This window comes from Pipra filicauda, unplaced genomic scaffold, assembly GCF_003945595.2.
Source record: "Pipra filicauda isolate LSUMZ 115617 unplaced genomic scaffold, ASM394559v2 scaffold41_size5083284_pilon, whole genome shotgun sequence".
Classification (NCBI taxonomy): domain Eukaryota; kingdom Metazoa; phylum Chordata; class Aves; order Passeriformes; family Pipridae; genus Pipra; species Pipra filicauda.
In genome coordinates this window covers 4,538,168-4,562,694 of record NW_024104554.1, presented here as the reverse complement: position 1 = coordinate 4,562,694, position 24,527 = coordinate 4,538,168, and the positions used below count along the sequence as shown (strand labels likewise).

The following is a 24,527-nucleotide window of genomic DNA, read 5'->3' as shown; positions in this document are numbered from 1 at the left end:
AAAAAGGCCAATATGAGATAGACAAGTCCGGTTGCAAAAGGCACAGCAGAAGGACTCCTTAGGTGGTATATTCCGCAAGGCACGATTCTTTCTGCGTTGTCTTTTCTCCTCTAGAGTGATCCTGCGTGTGTTCTCAAAAGAAGCAGCAGCATTAAAGATAGTCTCCAGACCTCCCGATTGGAGGCCAGAGTAGACCAGTTATGGTGATCAATATGGCCAAGGCTGAGATGTTGTTTCAGGGAGTCCTTGTATCTTTCCTTCAGGGCTCCTCTCTTGCGGCAGCTGGTGGCAAGTTCACCATAAAGCAGGATCTTAGGGAGGTGGTGGTCCTTCATCCTGGAGACATGTCCTGCCCAACGCAGCTGTGTTCTCAGCAACATGGCCTCTATACTCGTAACTGCTGCCTGTTCTAGAACAGATGTATTGGTCACATAATCTGACCAGTGGATGTTTAGGATTGTGCGGAAACAGCGTTGATGGAAGCGTTCTAAGAGACACAGGTGGTGGCGGTAGATGACCCATGATTTGGATCCATATGAAAGAGTAGACAGCACTATGACTCTGTATACACTGATCTTTGTACTTTTCTTCAAATGTTTATTTCGCCAAACTCTTCTATGAAGTTTTCCAAAAGCACTATATGCCTTTGCTAACCTGTTGTCTATCTCTCTGTTAATCTTACCATCTGAGGAGATGAGGCTACCTAGGTAATTAAACTGCTGGACTGATTTGAGCTCTGATTGGCCAATAGTGATATGGGGATGATGGAAGACTTCCTGAGGTGCAGGTTGATAGAGAACTTCTGTCTTCTTTAAGCTGACTTCCAGCCCAAAGAGCTCAGCAGCATCTGCAAAGCAGGATGTTAAACACTGCAGAGCTGCTTCTGTGTGGGCCACAAGGGCGGCATCATCAATGTAAAGCAGCTCCCGGACAAGATGATTTAAGGTCTTAGTGTGGGCCTTCAGTCGCCTTAGGTTGAATAGGCTTCCATCAGTATGATATTAAATGTAGATACTGTCTTGATCATCAAGGTCTGCCATAGTGACCAGTGATAAAAAGGAGAGTTTGAAGCCCGTCACTGCATATCACACCTTGCACTCTGGGTTTTGGGTATAACCAAAAAGACTCAGATTATTCTTTGTTTCCTGGCCTGCTTTTTTTTTTTTTTTCCAAGTCGTATATGAAGCAATGAAAAGAGATCACAGGAAAACCCATCTCTGCTCATTATGCTTCCTGCTGTTTGGTGTGCAGCTACTCACATGAGGTATGTATTTGCATGCAGCTTTTTCCTTGCTTTGCCTATGACTAACCAGAGAGAGAGGAACTCCGAAGAGACTCGTTAAACCTATGAAAGCTGCCACAGTTTGTCACATGTGGCTCCACACACGTAAGCAGAGCATTGCTTTATAGTAAGCAGCAAGTCTCTCCTTCTGCAACAATAGTGTTTCATGTCACTGTTTTAGTCTCAAGAGAAGCTGCTATTAAATGGTAGATGTTAGTTTAATATTAATAATTGTCTTAACTTCATGCATCTACAGGTTTTCATCTAGTAAAAGGGAGCTATTCATTTTTCCTCATAAAAACAACATTCCTCTGAAGGGAATTTAACAGATGTAAGGAGGTTGATGGCAGGTGCAGCATAATGAAAGCAAGACACTTTGAACTGTCAGTGGCTCTCTAACTGCTCTTTGTATTACCCTGGCAGAGGTGTGCCTGCTCCAGTTCAAAACAGCTGCTCTCTCACAAGTGTACTCCTGGCTCCCATTCACCACCCTGCAAGGAAAAGCAGGGCTGCAGAAGGAGAAAAAATGTAGGAAAAAATATCTGGATCAGGTGAAAAACATCTGCCTGCACATCAGTATAGTTTAGAGCAGTCAAGAGAGCCTGTAATGTTTTATAGAGCTTGCATATTGTCATTTTTAAGGGGAAAGACTCAGAAAATGAAGATTCATTAATGCTGTAGCACTGGGTGTCAGGCGAATACCTCTTTCATCATTCAGCACACCACCGTGGGGAGCGCTGCTCTTCTGCAGAGTGTTCTCCGTTTTTCTCCAGTTAGTATTAAATTGGTGCTAGGGCTTCTGCCACTTCTCCAGGAAAAGATATTAATAGGTCTTAGCAGTAAGGGATGTTTCTTGACAGCTAAACTGTAGAAAACCTTTCTCTATTTTATCTTATTTTAATGATATTGCTAGTTTGTAAGGCATTAAGAATCTCTCTTTGTGCTTGTTTTTCATATTCTTCACCTTCTTGTCATGTGAATGACACAGCATTGCCTATTTTCAACTCTGTCCACTTATTAGTCTTTTGAACATTTAATAATCAATTTTGTGCCTTTTTTTTCCTTCATAATTCCCTCATCTCAGTCCATATCTTTCTGGCTGAAACTTTCAGAACAGTCTGCAATATTAATAAAGACTGCATGACACTGTAGTAGAAAGGTTTCTTGACATAGGTTTGGGGTGACCTGTAAATCTCTTGTGGAAAAGTGATAAAGTAAACTATGCAGCTCATCTGAAATTACTGTTATTAAATCTTCATACAAAGGTTGCAAGATATATAATTTTGAGACTGGTGCAGAGGTCTTTTCTAACACTATTGTTTTTCTAGTACTATTTTTCTAATACTGTTCCTTCAAGCTTATTTTCCTTTCATTCTTAATTTGTCTTAGTCAATCAGCAGAGTTTTTTTTCCAGGAGGAGTTGATATCTTTTGGCACTGTATATAGAAGCCCTTCTGTTCTGCAATGTTCTTTTTTATCCATGTGATTACACAGTGAACGGGGCTGCCTTTCCTGAGGCAGATGCTGGAGCTTCTCTACTGTGGTCAGGAGAAAGAGGGACTCTTGAAGACAAGATTGTAACCACTTTATGCAGTTGTATATGCAATAGTCTAACCTTGTCCCCTTCTAGGTGACAGGAGAGTACCTGGGAGGATGCAATTGCCGTTGTATTTTACTATTCGTTAAGATTTAAAGAGAAAACAAAATATTCTAAGTGACTACAAAAGGTTGTTTCAATACTGTTGTGAAATGCCATATTTATTAGAACAGGAGAAAAGTTAGGGCCATGGAACTTATCCTTCTATTTGACTACATGACAGGAGGTTGTGTCAAGGTGGGCATCAGTCTCTTCTCCCAAGTAACAAGTGACAGGATGAGAGGAAATGTTCTTGAGTTGCACCAGGAGAGATTTTTATTAGATCTTAGGAAAAAATATCTGCACTGAAAGGGTGGTCAGGCACTGAAACAGGCTGCCCAGGGAAGTGGTGGAAGTGTTCAAAATGTGTATGGATATCATGCTTGGGGATATGGTTTCATGGTGGACACAGCGGTCCTGGGTTAACAGTTGGACTCGATGATCTTAGAGGTATTTTCCAACCTTATAACTTCTATGATTCTGTGAGGACATACTGTATCTTTAAATAATTAATTGAGAAAATATTGCCAAAACAGATTATACCTAAATTATCAGTATATAATATGAGATCTGTTTCTTAACTATCTCTCTTCCCACTGAAGATGTAGTGCATTCCTGTAAGATCTTAACCAAGAAAGGGGTATATGCCCTGGAGCACACTGTTTTTAATCAGTAATGATTTTGAGTATCTTACAAAATAAAGTTTTACGCTACTGATTTAACTTCTGCATTGTATATATTTCGAAATACATATTTGACTGCCTTTCATATGAAGTAATAGACCATACTACATAGGCTTATTGACATGCTTCATTCAAGACATGGTGGCCCCAACTCAATAAAGCACTTTAAGCATGTGCTTAAAATTAAATATATGCTTGAGTATATTACTGAAAATCCACCCACAGAAAGGTTTTACCGAACAAATGTGGCTTTAGGCATATTTCTGAGTACTCTGCTGAATTGCAACTTGTGAGCCCTATTACATTGTGAATTGAATGGAGTCACTCAAAGTGTATAAAATTAAGCATGTTTATGACATGTTTATGGTTTTGCAGGATCAGTACTTCATATCTTGGAGCACATGAGGAGCTCTTTAATAATGAAGGGGTTCAGAACTGGTCCTTTTAAGTGGCAGTTTTAATAAAAAAAACAAAATAAAAAGTATAAATTGCAGAGTAATGATGTTAGTTCAGTTCCCTAAGGCAAGCCTTACATCATCTGTTTGTATACAGTAAATAAACCTACAGAGAAAAAAAATCCAGACCAATAAATGGATTATAGAAATGAGTTTGGTAATGAAACTTTACACAGCAAGATATTTGCCAGTGAAGTCAAGACATGTGTGACTGAAACACTGTTTAAAAAAAGGTTGTTCAGTCTGCCTAATATTTCACTGGCCTTTGAAACATTTATTTACATAACTATGTTTTCTTATGGCTCCCTTGAAGGCGGGATTTATCATCTGCATGCTGAAGATTCATGTTGGTACTCTTCTTAAGAAAATTTTCCTGCAACATGAAAGAAATCAAGTTACCAGCAAAACAATAAGGCAGCTCAGAGTGAGCTGAATATTCATATTTTGTCTTAAAGCATGAAAAAGCTTACAGGTCTGAAGTTTTAAGTTTCTGTGTTAAAAAACTCGAGGTCCCAGGCATACAATGACTTCCACTCATATGAAGCATGAACTGATACAGTGCACCTTGTAGATCAATCGTGTTTTTATCAGCCTTCTCCTCTTCATCCACTTGCTGAGTGGATTTAAGCTATTCCTGTGTGATACAAAATTCAGTGCATTTAGCAGACCAGAGGAAATTTAGATAAAACTTCTTTTTTACAGACAACTTACATACTGAATGAAGCTGGTCCCATCACCAGCCACATGCTTTGAGTCAAATACCTGTAGTGCCCTGGTTCGTTTTCTAAGCAGTCAGTGCTCTTCCGTGAAGAACATCAAGTACCACAGTGACAAAGGTGAAGGCTCAAGTAGCTGCTGCACTAGCTATCCAGGCTTCTAGGAAACATCCACACAGACAAGGAAGCTATGCTGCAGGCTCCAGGCCTGAGGTCAAAGATGCGTCATTAGAAGCATCATTTCCTGATATTAAAGACTCCAAATCATTAGTCTTTTAATACATAATATCAATAGCTGTAATGAAAAATGCACATGATACAGAGAATCCCCTGAATCTTAATGTACTCTCTGCCACTGGAAGCATAATGCAATATATGTATCAGCTAATCTGGAGAAAAACAACAGGTCAAATGGTGAAAATGGGGAGGAAGGCAGTGCCTAAACCTCTGATTCTGGTGTATGAATGCAAATTGCCCCCATTCCTGGGGTCAGCACAAGCAGTGCCTCTGGAAATATAGTGAAATGGAGTGTGAGTGGGATTTCTGCGGAATGCATGGTTGTTCTGGCTCCTGCACAGTGAGATGTTTCACACTGTGCACAGCAGATGGGAGCTGGGAAGTTCGGCCCAGGCATTGAAGCTTGCATACATACACGGAAAAAAAACAACCCCAAACACATTTTGTGTGTGTGTCATCAGGCTCTGGCAGAGCTGCTGCTGGTGGCCCCTCACTGGGCTGTGTCTCGGTTCATGTGCACTTCAGCATCCTCGCATGCCCCTGGCACATCATGTGAGCACAGCCGCTCTGCCGGCACATGGATGCTCCCACTCAAGTGGGAGCATCAAGTGATACTAAACTTTCAGGGCAACTGCTGAGCCCTTTTTTTGCTCTCCAGTAGACCACCTTTTCCCAGTGCATGGATATTGTGGGCATACTCAGTTTAAAAGTAATTTTCTAAGGCTAACCAGTCATTGAAAGCAAGCAGAAAATTTATCTGGGTTCAAAAAAATAAGTTGTCTTTTCAAATTGTAGCAGCAGATGTAGCTGCGAATAACAACAGACTGATAAAATCCTATACCCCTTGTTCTGCTTCAGTTTCTTCTCTACTTTTTTTAAGTTCTCAACAGGATGTGTGGATGATCTTCAAGCAAGATGGAGATCCTCCTCCTGTGTCAGATTTTCTGAGTCACAAATCCATCACATTCACAGACAGCACTAACAACATCTTAATTTCTTCACCCTTTTGAGCTTTTATATTGCCCAGTTCAGAAGCTTGGAAAAGTTGGTTATGCACAGGATAAGGCAGCCTCAACTAAAGCTAGCAATGCCTAACCCCTCTCTATTATTCATGATCAAGAACAGTGTTTCCTAAACATTTTTTAACATAATCTTAAAAGGTACACTTTGTCTTTTTTGAAAAAATTCCACTGATTCTGTTGTTGCAGTGATTTCCATTTAGGATAAAATAAAAGACTAAATTAAATTTCATTTATTACTTTTATTTCCTCCTCTCCTTTTCCTGTTTCTGTTTGTTTGCTCAAGTGTTTAATATGTCTAAATTTTTTAAAGTAAATCCATTTTTGCAGGTTTTTGCAGGCAATGTACAGCAATCTGTACAGCATTGGTGTGGGAGAGAAATAACTTGGGTTTGGTTGTATATAGCTGCCTGTATAAATGAGGACATTTCTTGATGAAATGATTTCATTAGGTTAGTCAGAATCTCTAAATTGTAAACCAACAGAAACCCCAAATATGTACCTGCAGACAAAAAACTATGTTAATTTTCATTGAGAGGCTGGTTTCTGGAAAGATGGCCATGAATGCACAGATCGAAAAGTACTTTTTGAACCAATCTCTTCAAAAGTTGTTTCTACCCAGATGCCCATGAGAATCTGAAATATACTGACACATATGGGTTTACTTCAGCTCTTGCTTCTCTACAAGGCTAGTGTGAGAAATGTTGTAGTTCCAGGGAAGGCTTTAAATATTCCTATTTTTCACTGCAAGAAGCATTACTACTGATCCATCTACTGATCCATCATATGAGCTAAGATTTCTCAACTCATTTCTAGCCCAATTTAGCAGGCATACAACTTTGGATAATTGGGGCAAGTTCTAGACTCTTTTCTGAACAAAACCATAACTCCCTGAGCATCTCCCTTCCCACTGCAGTTAACTCAGCCTCATCCCTAGGCAGGAAGCTGCATCCCAGCATTCAAGTGCTGCTCTGGGGTTTTTGAAGCATAATAGAGCTTTAGGCCTCTGAGGGGAGGATGAGGAAGGCTTGGAGGAGAAGGTCAGAGATTCCTAAATTAAGGTTTTTTGTTTTCTTCTTGACAAATGAAGAGTGAGAGGCACCACTAGAAGGCAATTCAGACCTCAAGAGGCTGAAAGCATCCCTGGAGCTGCTTCTTCCACACTTCATTCACTGCAGAAAGAGCCCAAGGTGATGAGGCTCCTGTTTGGGCGCTTAAGATAAGAGCTTAAAATTAGGTAGCCTGATCTCTCTCCTTTACATCACCACAAATCCCCTATTTTGCCCTTTGGTACAGCTTGCACAGGGTGGCTCATTAACACAATATTGATGTTCTTTGATGAGTGAGGAGGCCAATAAGAGCAGTGCTCAGTGTGAAGTATTTCACCTGTTTGATACCTGTTTTTTCCTTAATTATCTCAATGGTGCAGTGTGTTTTCCTATCCCAGTGACATTCAGTTGCTTGTATTGTTAATTTTGGCTTTGTAGCTTGCATCTAGATTACCATTTGTGTGTCCCCAAAGTGGTATCAGTTGCCTGAAATCTTGATTCCTCAGTGTTGTGTGGCTTGCAGAAATGTCAGCTGGTCCAAGGGAGCGGTTTTAAAAGAAACAGAGCTGATCTGACATTCTTCAAAGGGAAGCCTAGGAGACTCATCTCTGCACCTGGATTTGTTATATACACCGAGCAACGGGAAGAGTGCTATGAATGCTGTCACTCGAGCAGTGAAGAGGGACAGGCAGCCATGTCAAAAATGACAATGTTTCTTTTACTAGTCTTGCAAAAGATGTCTGCAGCGATGTGACTGCAGATGACATCAAACAACATAAGTGGCTGGTTTCTGCAGTAGATTGAAATTCATCCCGTTCCCTGTGTTCGCTGTGATGACTTTCAATGCTAATTCTCAGTGAGTGAGGCATGAAATATATTCAGAGGCTATACACAGTTAGGATACTTTTAAGTTATTTGAGGTACCTGTGATATAAACATCTGTGCCTCTTGCTTTTGTGCATTTTCTCCTGCGTTTCAATTACACAGTCAAAGAAACACTGGAAAAGGGGAGAACAAGTTTGCTGATCTAGTTCTTTTTCTTTTTTGAAAGAAATGAGTGCCTCATTGTCTAAGTAGAGGAAAACATGAGATAGAAGCACACTTTCATCTTCACCAACAAGGAAGAAATCAGCTGAATTGATGCAAATGAGGTGTTTTTGAAAGTGATCCCCAAAGCTTGCTGTATTCGCTAAGCAAAACTGTGGGTTGCTTAAACTTTCATTTGGAAATCTAAATAATGTTAGGTACTGTAAAAGACAAAAAAGTTTTAGCTTGAGTTTTACTGCATGACCGTAATGCTCTTTGAAAATGAAGCTAAAGCCAGCATTCAGCTTATACTGTCCTGCAGCTGCAGCAGCCTGTGTGCTTCACTGTATTTTAAGAGTGTGCTTCTCAGTCCTGATGACCCTCTGCTTTTCCTAGGGTTACCTGAAAGAGAGAGGCTGCAAAATGCAGGGAGGTAGGAGGGAAAAGCTTCCTGTCTGTGCAGGTCATGAGAATCTGGTGACAGGAACTACTCCCTGGGATCTGTAGAACAGGAGAACTGGAAGGACAGTCTGCAGTGCATCAAGTCTAATCCCAGGCAGGTGGAGTTATAGTTGTATAAATAAAAAGGGATCTCTTCTTCGGTATAAACTGATACTAAATCTTTTTTTAAATCACAAATAATTTTTTCCTTTTCCATACATGACACTCAGTATCTGCATTTTGTATTAGCTCCTTTGCTAGATACTCTGCTTTTACAGTCAGCTAGAAAGAAAGAGAGACATATTCCTGTCATGAATTTTGGATTTCAGTCTCAGTTCTAATGGCTTTTTCACATAAAAGACATATATAACTGCAACAGCAAGGGGCTGGCACTCTTCCCTTTCTTGAGGAGAAGATCCAGAGTAGTGTGTAACCTCTCTTCCTCACTGCTCACCTTGAATTCTGGGGTCTGTATAATGGAATAGCTTTTATAGGATAGGGTGAGAATATTGTCACCTTGGAACAGATTACCAGATGAGAAAAAAATAATTTAAATAAAGGAAAAAGAGGTAAATCCAGGACTCTCGCAATCTGGCTGTGCATCCTTCCCACTGAGCTACCTAACTCACAAGCTGTGGTGGTTTCTCTTGCAGAATACACCACCTAAGGAGTCTTTCTGCTGTGCCTTTTGCAACCGGTCTTGTCTATCTCGTATTGGCCTTTTTAGCCACCAGCGTGCTTGTAACAAACGTGGGTAGAACCCTTCCCAAATCTTCGTTCACGAAGCCTAGCCATGACCCCAGAGGTCAGCACAGTCAGAATTTTACCCTGTCTTGCCAGCTGGAGCTGCCAGTGGGGTGTTGTGTCAGCTCCTTGGCACCTTCATGACCTGTTAGGCTGGTGGCAGTTCAGCCTCGTGCCCTGGGCTGCAACCTACAGCACCCAAGCCACAAACACCTGACTGTAGGTTCTCCAGGGTTGGGAGCACCTGAGGGACCTGCCAAGGCTGGTGAGGCAGTGTTGGAATGTTGAACCACCTGGTGGTCTTGGGCTTCTACACTTGTAATAGTCTAACAGCGGGATGGGGGTTGAGATGGTTCGGGGACACAGTCTGCTGGGAGGATTCCAACAAAACCTGCTGGATGGAGCCTCTCAGGGAAGGGCCAGTGGTTTCTGGATCTTCCATGGGTGCAAGCACATAAGAGGTGTTTTCCTCCATCAATGCTGAGACACCTTTGGGTGTAGAAGGAAGCAGAATTATGGATACTTGTGTGGGGATTCATCTCGTCTACCTTTAGATGTTTGTTCCGTGAATGTATGTATACAAGCCTGTTACATCAGGCTCCCATTGATGAAAAATAGGCCCTGTTGGGATGTAATTCATCAGACTGATGTTTTCAGCATCTTAGGAGCTTTTTAAAATTTTACTATGAGCTTCCTCTATGTTGGTATGTTTGTTTGTGATACCTAATTATTGTTGTCTTCTGACAAAGCTGTAGTAAGAACACTGTCCTCCCTTTTTAAAAATTAATTTCCCCAGATATCTGTTTCATAAAAGAGTTGTAAGGAGAAAAAAAAAAAAAGATTTAAAGTTTCTCTCTTATCAAATGCCAGGAAATATAGAAGGGAAGTAGAGCTGAATTTAGATGGATCCATAGGCTCTACATATTTGTGACCGGAAACACTGGCCATTTGCTCATTAATACCCCTTCAGCATTCAATAAAACAGAATAAAGGCTTTTATTTTATTAAATATTAATTAACCTTTTCATATTTTTAGGGAAGGCTATAGGAATAAAGCATTGATGAAGGGAGATAACCGAAGGGATAACAGTAAATGAGACACAATTTTCCTGATTTCTAGAAAAAGCTCTCCTGGCTTTACGCTACCACTTTATCTAATTATATCTGATTTTTTTCAACAACAAAACATATAGAGAAAGAAAAAGAGAAGAAAGCACAAACAGCTTGGCTCTTTGGAAAAAAAAATTCTCACTGAAAGCAATTTTCCCCCTTCTTTGTTTACTGGTGAAGGTGAAGCAGTAACTCAACATGCAGGTACAGATGTGATAATTTACTTGTCAGTTAGGTGGTGGAAAAATCACTCTTAATGATAATTGTTGTATTAAGGTTGGGTTTTTTTCTTTTTTTAAAAACATGAAGGCAGTTGACTATTCTTTTTCAACAGTGCACTCTACTGTTTTTTATTCTTGGCCCCTATCATCGTACATTTATTTTTTCAGAGAGGGATATATTGTGTTCTATCATTCAGCACAAAGGCTATTTGTGGTCCTGAGTCGGGTCTTCTCTATCCACTTGGCAATGCTATTCCCTGTTGTTAAGGATGTGCAGATAGAAAATATACTTATGATTCTGTATAATTTACTTGTTGAGAAAATCAACCCTTACCTTTCTTTAGGTGTTCATTTCTGAAATGCAGTAGATCATAATCTTAATCAGTTTTTATATTACTTTTTTAGCCCATCTATTGAACTTGTAGACATGATGCATTTAGGTGATTTAGTTGTGTGTTTTAAGCATTCAAAATTTAAGTTAAGGGGAGCTACTTCTTTGGAAAGATGGTGGTTATTTAGTTCAACTGGTTAGAGAAAAAGCACATTTTCTTTTTTGTTTGTTTATTGCTTTCTGGTGATAAGGTTGGTGTGCAGTTGACATAAATGGAAACCATGCAAATTAATTTGTTTTGAAAACCACCCTGAAAATTCAGATGATGCAGCAGAAATGGGGTGAGGTACAAAGTAGCCATGGCAGGTAAGAACAGAATGAAAGCTTCTATGGAATTGACAGGAATGCAGGCAAAGATTGTGACTATCATAAGGAGATCTATATATTAAGGTGAAACACACCCATTTACAACAAAGGTGAGTTCTTCTTCAGTTCTAATTAAGCAAATAAACTAAAATAGAAAGGAACATTCTGTTATACATCAGTACATGCAGGAAGCTTAGTGAACAAGACCCTGGCCTCCTGGCTTAGCTTCTTCCCATAACTCTGACCAATAAATGTCCATGAAGAATTCAAATACCAAACAAGCTTTTTTATTAAAAGACCTGTAAAGGACGGGATGTTAAGTGCGATTAGCGAGGGAGATGCCATCGCTGACAACTTACTTGTCATGAACACACAAGTGCCTGTCACATGTATAGCCTGCCTGGCAATTCTCAACGCTTTTTACTGCTGATGTTCTACCTAGCTCTCTAGATATTCGGGTTTTTGCCAGCCCCTCTACAACCAATCACCTGAGTGCAGGTCAAATTACAGTGCAACTACCTACCTCCATCTACTGCACCCCCAGCGCAGATGAAGCATGCAGAACCAACTATCATAATGTGGGTACAAGCAGTAAGATTTACACCAGGAGATAAGAATGGAAGGAAAATATGTGCTTCAGGGGAAGGGACATGGGAGATTGAGCTGGAGATCACTTTCCTGTTCCTATTGCTACCAGTGAGTTGGGCAGCACAAGGACTTAACTTGCTGTTGTCCTACAGAAGCAGCTGCCACCCCAGAAATGCTAATGCTTCTCCAAAAAACCAGCAATAACCTGTTTCTTCATGGCTGTAGTGTAGCTCATTAGGTATGGGAGGGTTGCAACAATCTGGTCATCCTCAGCAATTTGTTGTCTTATTTAACCAAATCCCTTGGTACCAGCATGACCAGACTGCAGGCCTTTCCTGCCCAAAATGAGCAGTTTGCATTTGCTTAGGGATATCACTATCTAGTCATATTTTAATGATGCAGCTTTCATAAGGCTGGATTTTCCTTTTGTCTTTTGTCTTTCTTCTGACATAGCAGAGCCCGTCAGAGTGTATTAGCCCTTCCAGCAAGACTCTCACAGAAGAAAAGGCAAAAACAATTTCCAAAATTTGGCAGTACTTGAAATAATTTCTTTATTAAGCATATTATAACAATTGCTTTTCCTTTTTACGGGTCCTTTTTGTCATTTCTGTATATCCTCAAATCCACTTTATATGAAGTTTTGCTGGAAAAAAAAAATACAGGCAAAATAACCTTTGTGAATTTGGAAGTTTTTAGTATTATTTTTCCTTTTCCACCAACAGAGGGAGTTCATTTATCTTTCCCCTCCAGAGCTTTTGGCCATACGGCTTGGTTAGTGAGACCAGTAACTTTGCTGTGAGTGTTGCACTTGTTAGGGCAGAAGGTCAGTCAGGTCTCGGCTTGCAATTGTTACAAAATCATGGTGCAGTATAAACTGCGTAAGATTAAATCAGAATAGCTGATGCTGCTGGCTGAATGGGTCTTGCACCAATTACGAGCTGCATATTGAAATTTTGCAATGTGGTGCACTCCCTTAAGGACTAGTGATGAGATCTGTTAATCGCATTAAATTACCTACTGGTAACTGCACCATTAATGCATGTCAGCACCACTCCTGACAGGGCTGGCTTGAGGGGTTTTTACTGCCGTAGGCAAACTGGAAAGTGTGTGCCATTCTTAGCCACATTTACTTCTACTGTAAACAGTCAAAACAGTCAGTTGAATCTAGGTCTCAATTTTAAATTATACACTGGTGACTTATTTAAGTAATTAGGACCATATTATCCACCTCAACAGCTGAAAAATGTTTATGAAGAGGAGTCTTCATAAGAGTAATTACATTTCTTTCCTGATCTCTCCTTGACCATGAAGTACTTGTGCAATTGCACTGCTTAGTGAGGATTTGGAAAATGCAAAAAGAGTGAGGCTAGGAAACAACAGATATTTGTTGCCCAAGGCCATGTGCTCTCTGTGGCATCAGGGAAATCCTGAAAAAGTTAACACTGAGTACGTCGGTGCTCTCTATCCCAAATTCTTCTCTGTGTCATTTTCAGTCTCCCAAACTACTATTAGACCTCCTCAAATTCCTTACTTCTAATCAAAATTATACTTCTATTTAACTATTACCCTTCATCACATATTTGCAAAGTTGTTGCCATCATTTTAAATTGAAATCATCATGTCCCCCCCCAAAAAACCAACCTCCCCTTTCTTGCACAAATCTATTTCGTGTTGCAAACTCACCAGTGCATGTGGAGATAGTACACTCATGTTGGCTGGGCAGCTTGGCTTTGCAGCCTTTGGTGTTAAATTTGCTGGTCTATCCTTCTGGCAGTATGGGATATATCTCTGAATTCCTATGAGCCAAAGTTGACCATAAGGTTCTTTTGGTTACTGTGCATAAGGGAATGCAGATTTGTTGACTCTGTGCATGTAAGCTTTATGTCCTGCCGAGTTTCCCTCTGGATATCAAGCTGTGTGTGAGAAGAGGTTCGTATGCCCTCATCTTCTGTCCTGCCCTCATTTCTGTTGCTTGCTACATAGGGAGTGTGAGGAAATATGAGTGGAGGAAATGTCTTATGGTAGGATAAAAATCAGAATCAATGTATGTGAAGTGAAAATTTGTTTAATACGATCTGAGTTATACCTGAGTAGGAATTAGATTATCTGATATAGCTAAAAATACCCCAGGAATTTCAGCCCCATTTTTCTTCTCTGCAGTCAAAATATCTAAATTTATTTGAATCAGAAAGTTAAAACAATCAATTCATACATAATGCAATACTTTAAAAATTAGGATTTTAATTGAAATTAATTATTTCTGCAGTCCCAGGTTGAAATACTTTATTTCAGTGCATTGAATCAAGTTGAAATATTTGATGCATAATAACTCTTCAAGTTCCAAAGAAAAGCTTTATGGGTATTGTACTTTGCTCATCATATTTTACCCTGCGTTACAGGAAGGGCTAATTTGCTATAGTATATTTACCATCAGAGTTGCAAGCCATGTGACTCAGAGCTTCCTGCATGACTTGCCCATAGGAGAAGATACAGAGCACCCCAACCAGCCCAGGAAGTTCATGAGAAATCATGGAGTTAGGTAGCATCTGCATCACAGTGCCAGTGGGATTCCCATGAGGTGGTGAGCAGATGCAACTTGACATCACTGTGATTCAAATGAAACATTCCTGCTCAATAAACCAAAGCATTTTGTTTCAGTGGGACCACTCTGGAAGAAATAACTTTATTTTTATTTTCTCAGTCTTGGTGGAATCATTTTTTCCTATGCAGTTAACATAAATAATTTAACAAAAATTTTCCTGAAAATACTAATATTTGCATTGCAAAAGTGCGTGTATGTGTGTATATACCTATACCTATATGTATACGTATATATACCTAAAAATTGAGGGAAGCTTGCATATGTTCCTCTTCATTTTCATTTAGCTGGGATGTTTGGCTGCATTTTAGAAACAAGGGAGAGATATCACCCCAGAAATGAAACTTAGACAAAAGGGTTACTTGCAGTTAAGAACATCACCTTCTTTTTATTTGCCTTTTTTAAAAAAAACTGTGACTGTGTCACCTTGAAAAGTGAGGTGACTGTGTGGTACAAAATATGCATTAGAAAGTGCTTGGTCTGAAGGACTGGCTGGCTCAAGAGATCAGTAATCTAATGTGGGACCTTTCACCCTTTAGTCACCAGTCTGAATCTGGCATAGGTGAGTAATAAAAACACAAATCTCTCTGCAGCTGACAGCCATTTGGATGAATAAATAAATTGAGCTGATAATGTCAATATAATTTGGTGGAAAAAAATCTCACATCTGTGCAATAATTAACATGCTTTGGGGGTATCTCAGCAAACAGAGCAAAACATGAAAGGGCACAAGGATTGAAAATAGCAGAGGGTTGTATTTCTGTGATATTTCCCATCCTGAATTACACTGAAGCTTTTTTAAAATTTAGTAACTTCAATATGCTCCAATGCATATGTGCCTGCAAATGCAAGAAATCAGGGTCTGCTTAAATGCTCGATAAAGACACCACAAACACTGAATTTGTTCGTGTTTATAATTTCCTAAAGAGAGAGTTCTGTGGCTCTACTTGAAATACAGGAATACAGGGGAGCAAGGTGCTGAACCAGCTCCAGGACTCTTCCCACAGTTACTTGGCAACATGGCCCTGGCTCTCCCTTCTCGCCACAGTCCCCAGGACCTGCTTTTGGTTGGGGTTAATTAGATGATGCTCAGTGCATTCCCTGGCTAAGGCTAAAGTCTTCTGGGAGCTTTCTTGTGGCCTAAGGCTGAACTCACAATATCTATGCTAATGAATTAATGGGAACAAGCAAGAAAAGGGTTAGTTACAGAAAACTATCTGTCTTTTTAACCCCTATGTGAGCCAGTGTTCACATAAGGCTGCCAAACTCTGAAACCTTGCTTGACATGAGCTGGCTTCCCGTGGACTCACTTGGACGTATCTGCATTGCACTCCCCAGCAGGCTGGTTCCAGCAACACGATGTGGAGGCACCCGGGCGCTGGCTCTGGAAGCTGTACAGAAGTATTTATGCAGAGCTTAAGCTAATAAGCTCTGCCAGACCTGGGCTAGCCTGAATAGAGCCAGTATGGATGTCTGCAATTGTGGCACCTTTCATCAGCAAACTGGATAATCTGCCAGGGATAATGGAGAGCTGACTGTATATTGAATGCTTGTTTGCAAAGAAAATTATGTGTTAGGGTTTTGACTCTAAAACATCACTGTATTAAAGTCAGACAGCTGACAAGATTTCTTCTCCTATCTGTCTTATGGCCTCCTTCTCAGAGGTTGCTGCCCCTGTGACGGGGTGGCTTAAAAGCTCATGAAGCAGCTTCTAAGTAGTTTATAACATGTTGTGGTACATTTTTTTTCCTGAAGTGATGAAGTAATAAATAGTATTTATAGCAGAACTTTCTATAAGCCAGGAGACTGATTTGGACACCTTGGACCCTTCCCATTCTGTTTTCTGGAGGTATGCCAGGTTTTTTGATTGAGTTGTTAGAGGGGGAAATATTGTCTTCTTTCTGGCTGCATTCACTCTAAGTGCCTAACTGTGGTTGCAGAGAGGATGATGAACATATTCTTACATCCACCCCAAACTTTGGCTGTTTAGGATCTCTCTGGATGAACACATCACAGGCTTGACATTTGTGAACCAGTGCTCCAAGGGGAGGAACCATCAAAATATGACACATGGAAAGAGCTTTCAGAGAAATAATCCAGACATAACAAGTATGTAATAGTTGGAAGGATAGGAGAGGAAACTACAAAAACCAGCTTCAAATGTTCTGTCTTGGATGTTTTTAAGTCACAGACATGACTAAGAGCAAGTGCACATGTTCATATACATGTGGTTGTGTAAGCATCTCTAGAAGGGCCAGAAAAAGTAATATTTAAATTCAGTAATTAAAAAAACCTGCTGAAATTACAATATATCCTGAAGTTCTCTATTGGTATGATATGGCAGTCAGGGAAGATCACATATTTAAATGTAGGATGAAAAATGAGCTGACAACAAGTACAGAAATTAATAAATTATAATTTTATTCTATTTAAATTTATACCTATATATGGAGTTAGTTTCTCACAACAAAAAGATCAAAACCAAAACTAAAAGTTTGTCTCAACAGTTCTCAGGGCCTTTGTGCTTTTAAAAAGCGGGTGGAAAAATTTTTGCACAGTCTTTGGTGGATGATGCCTCTTTGTGGCTGCTGGTCATGGCAAAGGATTAGACGTGAAATTTTATGGCAGAAGATTCTGTGCTACAGTCTGTCTCCACACCATCTGAACACAAGGCTTTGCACCTATTTTTCAGTGGAGGTGCATATTAAGCTGTAATGTTTTATTCCCTTATGTACGAAAGGGAATGCAGATTTTTCCTCTAGCTTTAAGGTGGCGAGTACCGGTGCTTACAATAGGGTCCCAGATGATATTGTGATTTGTTTGTCCCCCCAAGCTTCCTGAACTAAGTAGGAGTCCTTGCATCCCTTGGTATGCAGATGGTTCTTTGCTGTTAAAGTCATATGGTGTCTTTCTACCTCTGCATGAATTACAAGGCACAATTAACTGTATCTTCATCTGTGAAAAATCTAATTCTAAATATGTATTTTCCATTTCCGTTTTTAATAATGCAATCTGTGAAAGAAGACATCAGAATGGAAATTGCCCTAGAAAATGTTTTATTATATGTGTCATGTATATCATGCGACTGACTCTTTTGTCTGTTTGCAGCTTTCATACTTACATGAAATTTCAACATTAAGGACCTGATTCTCACAAACACCAATGCCCTCTAGGAGTATTCTGATGCCCACCCATGTTACAATCTTTTCACAATGAGAAAAGTTTAAGTGGACTCACAATAAACAAAAATATGACTCAAATGTTGGTATCTTTTCAAGTCATTGGAGAATAGACATCATATTGGTTTAATAGTCACATTTTCTTCAAGGTAGTAACAAAGTATGTATAAAAACCTATTGATAATTGAGAGGCAGCAGAGTTTATGTTATTTGGCTTTAATTAATATTCTAAATCTGGTGTGTGTTTATCGGGCTATTACAGAAACTGTTTCCTTACTACTTGCTTTAATTCCAGCTGTTGAAGTATGGATACTCTCACAACACCAGGCTCAAGTCCCCACTGTGCCCTGATGTGTACAAACCTGGAGCAGTTCCACATGTTCTTCCTGAAAGTACTTTGGGTTGTTCGGTGGGTCGTGTTTCCTGGAATTAATGGTTGGGATGCTGGACCTCAAATATTTCCCTTTGGCAGATACTGGTTTTCATCTTTATGAGCCTGTTAAGGCAATTACAACCAAAACATTATGGAATATGCTCTCCATCTGAAAATCTATATTAATAATTTTATTATATGCTATGTGAATATTTTCAGGATGTAGAAGAACCATCTCTAAAAAAACCCACCTTAATTAATTAGGAACATCACATTCTCAGTAAAATTACACAAAGGTGTATAAAGTACTGGAATTGATGGAGCTGGATTTCCTGTATTTTTCTCCATTATGACAGCTACAGCAAAAGTCTGTCGCCTGAAACTCTTCTCTATACCAGTCTGGGCTCATCTACACTGCAGAAAGATCCTCTTAGAAGGTGTCCTAAGGGATCACCTTAAGCTTCTGCACAGAAATTAGCTTTGCCTTGGTCTTAGGCCAACCCCAAGGACAGTCTTGCTGGTATTTAACACAGATAGAAGCTTCTTCAGACTCCAGGACTCCCTGCTTGATAATATAAATAAAGTCAATACATTTTACAGGATCTGAACATTTATTAAGTGCTGCTGTGGCCCAAATACGGTTTTAATGTAACAGTTAAACAAAACAAAATCAATGAAAAAAGTTCCATTGGATTCAATGAAGATTGTTCCAATCTCCTGAAGTTTCAGTGTAAGTGTAGATGCATGCAAGCCTATTGCTATGAAGTGAAAGAGTCTGTGCATTACTCAGCTGAAGCAACCTACAATGGCTCTGCTGTCACTGCTCTGCAGAATCTTTTTTTCAAAGCTGAATATGAGGACAGTTGTGCAAGTTGTGTTCAGTCTCATCACTGAACTAATCACTTAATAAATGGAACAGTTTATTATGTCTACATAGGGATTTTTCTGCTATTTTTCTGCAAAAATTCCCAAGTGGAGACCATCACTTTCTTATGACATAAACCAACTCTGTGCTACACTCTTAGATTTTCAAAAGGTGTGGGGTTTGGTCAAAGGAAGGACCACAAGTTCTGCACAGAAAAAAGGTGTGTAAAGTGAGAAGAACCCATGTGACAGATATAGAGCAAACAGAAACCTGCCAGTTCCAATGTTTCTGATGCCTGAGAAACTAACAAACAGTGAGATTCAGGTGCAAGGGTATTTCTTAAAAAAAGTGAAACTGCCTAGATATACTTTTCTTAAAAAAGAAAAAATTAATATCGTGGGATAAGAAAGGGGCATTGCAGGAATATTTGAGCCTGTCGGGCTGGTCTACTTAGAAAGTCTACACCAGCTAATTACTGTTTGTTTTTAAATAAGAGCCTTGATCCATATTTTGATCAACCAGCTAGTGTTTTTTCTTGAGGTTCAAATGTTCAAAGATGGCAATTACCAAACTACCCCCCAAACTATCAATCTGTGTTTACTAGGGCTGGATGAACCCAAAATCTAGAGCCATGAGGCTGCAGAAAAATATTCCCTGATCCTATCTGTACTTTAGTTCTGTTGCACCACGGAACAGGAATACTAGGGGCAAATTCCATATCTGCATTCGACTGTCAGGTGGAAATTTTACACTGTAGCCACAATCATGTGGTTATTCACAAAAGAAAACTCAGATAACAATATACGAAGAACACACTGTGAGATATGAGTGAACACTATGGAGAAACATTCCTTCCTTTTTTCTTTTAAGAGTTATTTCTTACTATTTTAAAACTATTCTAGGCTATGGTTAATGAAGAAAACTTGAAATAAAAAAAAGAATAATGATAAACTGTAGTTCTGTTGCAGTGCAATTTAAACTAAAATCTGTGTTTATAATAGTTTATCCAGATATTTATTCAAATTTATGAAAATGCATGCAAATTTGCATTCCATTGTTTTGTGGTTAGGTATACTACAAGGGTTGTTTCAGGCTATGCAGCTTCTCTAGGTAACAACTCTCACTGTCTTCTGTTGTGATGTGATTCAAACAACATGGTTTGCAACTGATCTTGAAATCTCAAACTGAAGAGAGCAAGCAAAGGTGAAGTAATATTACCCAAGAACTTAAAAGAAAATGGAAGAACTACCCATTCTTACAGGTGCTTTATATAACAAAAAAAATGCCTTTAACTCATTTTTAAGTTTTTTGTGCCCATGCAGTTAAGCATGTAATTACCTGTTTACCAGGTTATAGTCTAGACATTCAGCACTCAATAAATTGGTGAGTGCATTCAGATGAAATTCTGGAGAATTATCACCACCCTAAATAATGCTTACATTTATTGCAAATCTTAAATGACTCTTTTTAAAAATTGTGAGCCTCTAAAGTATATCCCTTCCCCTAAAAGACCCAATTAATCGCTTAAGCACCCCTCCAGTTCTACTGAAGAGGCATCTGATTAACAGTCTTTTTCTAATAGAGGTAAGAACCTGGGAGGGTCAGAAATGAAATCTAAATGTCTCTTTTCACAGCTATTTGGGAAAGAAATTTGTGTAGTAGTTTGATCTGTATCTGCACTTGGATTGAACAATTGTGTTCAGGCAGAGAATTGCCTGGCATTATCTTATGACTCACTTGACAGAGCTTACCCCTACTTTTCATTACCTGAAAAGAGATCATTACAAAACATACAAGTAGTATAATTTTATAGCAATCTATTTTGAACTAGCAAATTAAATGGGAAGAAGAGAGGAAATGGAATGCAGCAAGCATAATTCTTTAAAATGTATTTCAAAGAAATGGGAGTCTAGGAGAAGTGTAGTAGAAGGTCCAGGTTAGGGGGTAGGAGCCCTTTCACTGTCTTGTGAAATGGCAGGACTAACTGCATAGACCTGATTCGTGCTGGAGAACCCTTTCACTGAAAAAGGGTAAATATATGTGGGTGTCACAGGTGAAAAATATTTTAAAAAGTGAAGGGTAATAGGTGCCAAATAATTGGGTGTATGTGTGTGTGTGTTTTGGCAAAGTCCAAAATTGTACTTTTGAGGTTTCAAGATGAGGACTACTGCTTTCTAGCTGCAGACAATGCAGATTGATTCTAAATTTTCCCAGCACTTGGACTAAATAGGAGTGAAATGTCCCGAACCCTCTCATTACCAAAGAGAAACATGACAGGACCAACAGTTAGGATAAAGATCATGCTTCTGCATATAAACTAGATTAGGAAAACCCTTGGTTTGGGGCATTCATAAAGAAAAGGAGGCCAAAACAGTAGGGTTTCCAAAGGAAAAAAAAAGTGGTCTTGGAGAGAAGAGGACCAGGAAAGAAAGTGGTGAGCATCTTGACGAGGGGAAAGGTGCTGGTGGTCAGAGAGATGCACAGAGATGAAAACCAGGAGATGCTCAGGGACCTTCACTAGTTGTAGTCCAGAAGTGTCACTGGGAGCAGCAGTACAGCATGAACCAACAGGACTTCCTGCCAAACTTTCCTAGACCAACAGGAATTTCCATTCCAGGATGGAAGTCAAGGGCTAGAGAGGGTGGCGTTGGAGTGAGGGAGCAAGGGAGTGTGAAATGACAAGTAGGCAGAAAGCTCTAATCTCTCCAGTTGTTAAGATCAGTACTCAGCTCCTCTACTAGTTACTGTTTATTCTGTCTCACCTGTGAAAGTGGGAGAAGGACAAGGTGACCAGCAGAAAGGCTTGGAAGCCAGGCTTGGGGAGTTTGGAGGACTCCTTTATCATTAAAATCTGTGAGGAAGTGCAAAACCAAATATAATTGTTCTCCTCTGAATTCATAACTGAAACAAATCCCTAGTAACACTTTTTGGGAGATGAATTAATTAGAGGGAGAAGAACTTTGCAACCAAGGTTTTGCCATTCAGTTGGTTGGAAGAGCTAAAATTAATGAAGTACGAGGTTGTACCTGAAAGCTGGATCTCCCCACTCTCACAGCTTTTCTGTGAGACCATCTCATTTCTTGGTCCCTTTGCTTCCTATGGATAAAGGTCAACATAACTGCAAGTCCCAAAAATTAAATACAACCAGTTTTATAGGATACTCCTGAGAAATGTTTAATAGTCAAGCTGGTTGAAGCATCTCCAGGAATTAGAGAAAAACTATAATTAATAGAGGAATAGTAACAGAAGATGCTGCAGAGACAGGCGTTGAGCCTAAGATTTCAACATCAAGACTCTTAAATTGATTTACCAGCATGATAGACAAAGCTGCCTGAAAGAAATTTATCCACAAGGTTTCAGGCACTTCTCTTGAACATGGTGCAGAACGTGTTTTTGTAGATAAGAAAGTCTTTAGGCAGAAATGTAAGATGCCTTAGAATGCTTAAAAGACTAGAAGGCATGTTTTGGCACTTTGGCAGCTCTTAACTCAAAGCTAGCTGAATGCCTTTGAATAAAATACTGTGTCTTTCAGAGGTGTAGCAACCTTCCCAACAGCCTCTTTGCTCCATAGGAGGTTTTCCTTCCTCCATTGCTGTGACCTGCCTGTCTGCTCCTGCTGCTGCCGGCATCCTCTCTGCAGGAGCCAGAGACTGCCAGCTCCTTGCTGCAGCTGTAACACAGGAGGATTGCTCCAGGGGCAGGAGTGAGGAAAGTTTCACCTGACATGGTCACTTCTCACAGGGGAAGACAATCTGCAAGCCAGGAGCACACAGTGCAGCAAGCAGTGTCCTGTCTGCCATATCCACTCTGAATTGAAATAAAAACCATACTACCACAGGGACCAGAATGTGGGAATTCCACCTCTTTTATTGTGGAGTCTTAAACATGACTGTTTTACTTCTTCTGTGCCCTCTTTCCCTGTTCCTTCTCTTTCACAGATCCCCACAGCTTCAGCGGGAGGGTTTCAACCACCTCACTTCTCCCAGGCCTGCTGTATAGCCTGGTGCCTTCCTCCTGCATGTCTGGAAAGGTGAATTTAAGTTAGGTGAAATGAGTGGTGTGGCCAGGTGTGACCACAGCTGTCTCATCTGTTTAAATTCATGTCATAGTCCTCTCAGAAGCATTTTCCTGGAGCTCGGGGAGAAATTGGAGGGAAATGAACCTGTTTGGAGAGGGAGAAGGTGGCAGAGGCGGTGGGGTACAGAAACAAAGAGCCACAGCAGGGATCCAGGAATGGCAGGGAGAACATGAGTTGTACAAGGGCAAGTGGTACACACTCAATTTTGCAGAGAGAGCCAGAAGCAAGGACACTGTGGGCCAGGTGAGGAATCTTTCTGCTTTGTTCTGTTTACACCTCACCAATTGGAGATTTCTGTCATTAAAGATAATGATCCTAGCCATTGTTCTAACAAAAATTCACTTTGGGGAGATCGCTATAAGAAGAAAACTAAGCAGATCCATCACAAACCTCTGGCCTGCTGAGAGTCTTAATGCGCATAATGCCTACGTGGGTGCTCCAAGCACAAGGAACTGAACACAAGATTAAAAGTGACGGCAACTGTTGCTTGTTGTCGTGGTTTAACATCAGCCAGTAGCTGAATACACACAGCTGCTCATTCACTCACCCTGCCACTCCCTCCACACCCACCTTGTGGGATGGGGAGAAGAATCAGAAAAAAAGATAAAACCCATAAATTAAGAATCTTTTAATAATGGAAATAAACTTTAAAAGTAACCATTATAATACTAACAATAATAATAACTGCGATGAAAAGAAGAGAGAGAGAGAAATAAAATCCAGAAGAAACAAGTGATGCACAATACAATTATTCACCTCCCACTGACCGATGTTAAATCCATCCACCAGGAGCAATTGGCAGCTCCCAGCAAACACTCCTCCACTCCCCAGTTAATGTACTGGGTATGACATTCTTCGGTATGGAATATCCCTTTGTCAAGTTTGAGTCAGCTGTCCCGGCCGTGTACCCTCCCAGTTTTTTGTGCACTGCTAACTGGCAGACTGTGAGACACTGAAAAGCTATGAGTAATACGTACTCAAACTTGGGGCACTTTTAAGTGATCTGAGTTCTTAAGATTGGAGATGCTAAAGATAATTGAGCAGATAGTTGGATGGCTCTTGCTCATTTTAGCTAGTGATACCAATAGCATACTTTTCAGTTCTTTTCATCTGCTTTGACTATTCTTTTTTATTAAAGCCAATTAGAAAATTTTCTAACTGTAATGTATTATCTCTGATATAATTACCAGTAAGTCATGAATACCAGTCACATGACTGCCAATGAAAAGCTGTTCTGTTTCTTAAATTAGCTATCTTAATATTTTCTGCTGTAAATTTTCTTCTTTATTTTCCAAATCAACTTTATAAAAGTGCAATAGAGCAGAAATGGAACAGGGGTGCTATAAAAAAATCTTAGTGAATGGAATAATTGTAGCATTTACAACAGATGAGATGTTTGCAATTAATTTTACAGTTACCATTCAAGACATTATTTTGGGAAATAAAATATTTTACTAACTTAATACTGTTTGTACACATTTCATGTTGGAAAACATTGGATAAAACCTAAACTCTTGTTTATATTTTTA

The 24,527-nt window shown here is 39.7% G+C and overlaps 1 long non-coding RNA gene across 1 annotated transcript in view; it reads right to left on the bottom strand.

Annotated features, from left to right (window-relative positions):
- Nucleotides 1-931: 931 nt before the first annotated feature.
- The window catches only part of LOC113990536, a 72,284-nt gene continuing 48,688 nt past the window's right edge, over nucleotides 932-24,527 (bottom strand). The window contains exons 6-8 of the long non-coding RNA XR_003541652.2: nucleotides 18,045-18,178; nucleotides 4,527-4,690; nucleotides 932-4,429 (exon numbers count right to left, since the gene is read on the bottom strand). This is a non-coding gene — a long non-coding RNA (uncharacterized LOC113990536). The remainder of the gene's footprint in view (nucleotides 4,430-4,526; nucleotides 4,691-18,044; nucleotides 18,179-24,527) is intronic.